Source organism: Triticum dicoccoides, chromosome 2B (genome assembly GCF_002162155.2).
Source record: "Triticum dicoccoides isolate Atlit2015 ecotype Zavitan chromosome 2B, WEW_v2.0, whole genome shotgun sequence".
Classification (NCBI taxonomy): domain Eukaryota; kingdom Viridiplantae; phylum Streptophyta; class Magnoliopsida; order Poales; family Poaceae; genus Triticum; species Triticum dicoccoides.
Window position 1 is genome coordinate 231564243 of NC_041383.1, and position 4278 is coordinate 231568520.

Sequence of the window (4278 nt, forward strand, 5' to 3'; positions counted from 1 at the left end):
GTGTACCATTATCCTCATGGCCCTCAACCAAGTCCATCGCTGACCATGAAAACAAACTACTGATATCATAATCTGAATAGGTGTTGAAAAGCAAGGAACCTTTAAAACCCATAATTTGTGTGAACAATCATACTGGATAAAGCTAACTTAAGTCTTCTACTCTAGCCATCTCATTATCTTGTTACAATGACTAAACTATCAAAATCTGTCATGCCACTTTCTGGGATGGACATCATAATGATGACTAAAAGAAACGACTCCAAATAAGACTTGAGCTTGTGCACAACAACAAACTGCTCAAAGAGCATTAAGCTCAATCTAATCGAGAAGAGCTTAACACATCAACAAAAACATAGTAGATGATCGCCAGATGATTTATGACAAGACTTGGTTGCAAGTTGCAAAAAAAGTACCACTCAGGAATCTGGCTAAATGTTTTTTATAGAACACACGCAATGCAAGCTTTATCTAGGCAGCAACAGCTCAGCAACACCGTTCAAAACTTGAAATTCACAACTCAATATAGTAGTTCATGCATGTACATAAATTTCTAATGATATTGGCTAACATTTATCATGTAATATTTCTAGGCTAATGATGAAGAACTTCACAACTCTTGGGAGAACCCAACATTTTCGGTATTGGCTTGGAGGAGACCACCTCTTATCTGTGACACAACATCTTTGACGACTCCAGGACCATATGGGATGAACAATGAAGATGAATTGGACGATGCCCAATCCCTTTCATGATATCGAAGTATTGGGTGACCAAAACCATGTCCATAATATAATTCACACTGGCACCAGGGACATTCTTGGAGAAGGTGAGGTCGTTGTCTCTAACACTCCCTTGCAATGCAAACACCAACCAAGTACTTGGACTTTCTTGGAGAAGGCGAGGTCGTTGTATCTAACACTCCCTAGCAATGCAAATGCCAACCAAGTACTTGGACTTTCTTGGAGAAGGCAAGGTCACTGTCTTTAACACTCCCTTGCAATGCGAATGCCAACCAAGTACTTGGACTCGGCTTCTCTTCTGCTCGTTTGATCTGAAGTATCAACAAGGGCACGATGCTCGATAGAAGTGACAACAGTTACAAAGAAACTTAATAATTCTGGCATCTTCAGCACTTAATAAAGATGGATAAGGTATACAAATTGATAAACTTGATCTCCTAGATTGATGAAAAATTTCACATCTCAGCTTAACTAAAAAGGTGCAGGGCATAAGGAAACATACCATGGCAAAGCTCTTTGTCATATCATCATTGTAACATGCAAGCAAACATACTTGTTGAGGCTTCAACCCATCTTTGAGTAGTTGTGAGTGAGCTTCTTTTTCTTGACCACAGTTACCAATTCTGGTGACCCACAGAATGTTTGTGCCGCAGCAATGCCTCGTTCAACCTATAGCAAGCTAGCTACTTCTATATTTCGAGATGGTAAACTGATTGGAAGGGGCTATTATTCGCAATAGAACTAAGACCACCAAAATAACTAAAGAATATACTATCTCATTTATTTATGATCAATAATGTCCATGTTGTTAGTAGTTGAATCACGCATTGCACAAGATACATGTTCAAGTCTTTATGTGGATGGACAACAAGCAGGTCTGGAGACAAGTTTACCTCTCACATCTACCAACATGCTTTGCCAAACAAGCAACCAATATGCATGAAACATTAGGATGCCGGTTCTATCCATCTCCAGTCTGATTTTTTTTTCTAGCTCATTTGCTGCTTCTTTATTTTACCAGATCAGTTGTTGATTTGATAACATAATCTTCACCAACCATCTTTGTAACACCTACAAATAGCATTCATGTCTGGATAAATATCCTAAAACAAAGACAAATGCTCCGACCAATTATGTTTAGAGAAAAGGTTAAGTCTTGGGCAAACCTGATTTATATGTACATATACGAGACAACGGCAAGCAAGCGAACATTGCAAGAAAGCTCTAAATTCATTCATGCTATTTTCTTTCAGCAGTTGGACATATATTAGTGTACCAATCTGCAGGAGAAAACACACATGAGTATGTATACTAACAGTGTATCAAGCTCAAGGGAGGAAACGAAATATTAGAAGATGACACTGCTCCCTTTTCAATTTCTTACAAGCTGAGCTCATATTTGAGGAAAACATATTCCTAATGTGTGTAACATCCAGGTCCAGTTTTTGACCAATTATTGCAACGTAAACATTATTGAGTACCCAAGGGCCTCTGACTATTTGAAACTATGCAAGGGAGCCTAGTGACTATTTCAATTGTCGACCAATGAAAAATCCAGTTCATTGCTATGGATGTACCTCATGTTCATACTGCACCAATAAATTTGATTGACAAAACATTATTTTCAAACCTACCCACTGTTCAAAACAGAGAGAAAAAGAATAACATGTACCTCGTATCATCTGCCATGGAGGTTGCAACCCAACAAGGAACAATCTGTAGGCACAAAAAACGTTAGATAACTCATAATTAAGCCAATTCATGCAACAGTTAGTATTGCGATTACATATGTAGCTTTCCGTACACTTCACTTCTATTAGAGAATATGATTAGCTGATTTTGTTAACACGGAAAAAAATTAAATGGTTATCAAGATCGTGAGTACAACCTTCTGTTCCCAACAGTACATGATCCCCTTCTGTTTCCGTACACTTGATGAACAGAAGGTTGTACTCATTCGTCATCGCCAGCAGTCCATGTCATCACGACCGCACCATGAGCAAGGTGTACATGATCCCCTTCAACTCCCCATATCAATTTGTCATCGCCACACATACAACTTCTGACTGCTATGCACCGTCTAAAGTAAAAGGAGAGGGAAAATTACCTTGATGGGCTAGGAGCGTGCGGGGCGGCAGGACCAGGGGACAGGCGGCACTCCGGACGGGGTGGGACGCCGCTGGGAGGTAGCAGCAACTGATTTTTCTGGCTAGCGTTTGGGCAGGCAGCGAGCGGCGGACGGAGGAAGAGCTGGTCACCGGTGACCTGCGGGTCGTTTGTACGACCCCTCGATGAGCAACAGATGGAAAGAGACAGAGAGCTGGGGGCAGCGGCCTCATGTGGCGGTGACATGGGGGTCGTTTGTACGGCCCCTCAGCGAGCGACTGATGTAGAGAGGCAGAGAGTTGGGGACGCCGGCCTCCGATGGGATACCAGGTCTGGGCGGGGAGGCGAGGAAAGGAGGTGGCGAGGTGCGGGAGGTGCATCCAGATTTGGGAGCGAGGGGTGGTTGGGGGAGAAGGCGTGGGACGTGCGTCCATGCGACGTGGTTGGTTTATTTTTTTTCTGACTAAAGTCCGAAAAAAAACCTTAAACTCGTACGCCCTGTCGAAATTGAACCCTCACCTTTTAATCCCTGAAATCGGCACCCCATACTTGTTGATCCCGGTTAATATCGACCTTCAACCTGTTTGGCACACCGGGAAAAAGGCAATCCCAACTGGGTTCACCTGCTACTCTCACCGACAATACGGGTCCGCATGTCATATCCATCCCTCTCATCAACCTCTTCCTCCCTGTCGTTCTCTCCTTTGTTGAAACGTCTGCGATAAGAAAAAGATGCGAGATGGCCAGCCAGAATTGAAGGGGCGGGGAGAGGTCTGGGAGCTTTGATCGTACTAGACGCCGGAGATGGTTGCCGCCGTGTGTGGCGTCGCCTCATCGGCGCTGTGGGGCGCCTAGGCCGCCGGCCCGCGCTCAACTTCCTAGGCTTTGTCATGGCCTGCCCCAAGATCCTAACTACTAAACTGAAGCATGGTTGATCGATTGGTCGAACTTGAAGATGCACGTATGCAAGTGTAGAGAGAGCACCTGATGGATCCTTGAGGCTAGCTAGCTTTCCACGTGCAGCAAACTACTATTCACTGGATGCTTGGTCGATCTGGGCTTCTGGAGTAACACAACTCGGTGGAACACTCACGCCCCGCGGGGACACTGCCTAGCCTGGACGCGTGCGTACGCTACGGACGGTGATGTCCATGTGGATCTCGTGTTTCCCGTGCTCCATCCACCATCATCGTTAGCATGTCGGGCTAGCTACTGCGACGACACCAGCCACTCGCTCGATCAAGCACCGCCGCCATTGTTGTTGTCTTCCTCATTTCCTCTCCATGAAGCTGCACTCTGCAAGCTCTCGTGCGCTCAATCAGCTAGGTAAAGATTTTTCCCAGGGCTGCACACCACTGGCCGGCAAGCCCCTAGTCTGCCATCGCACAACCACTCCTGGAGCTGCACACGGCACCAACATCGCCGGGCTGCC

At 45.0% G+C, this 4278-nt stretch overlaps 1 long non-coding RNA gene across 1 annotated transcript; it reads right to left on the reverse strand.

Moving 5' to 3' along the window:
* Positions 1-474: 474 nt before the first annotated feature.
* LOC119367607 lies at positions 475-3216 on the reverse strand. Its single transcript, XR_005176361.1, has 4 exons — positions 2848-3216; positions 2413-2456; positions 1907-2020; positions 475-1811 (listed from the first exon to the last, which is right to left on the reverse strand). It is a non-coding gene; the product is annotated as an uncharacterized LOC119367607 (long non-coding RNA).
* Between the last annotated feature and the right edge of the window lie 1062 nt (positions 3217-4278).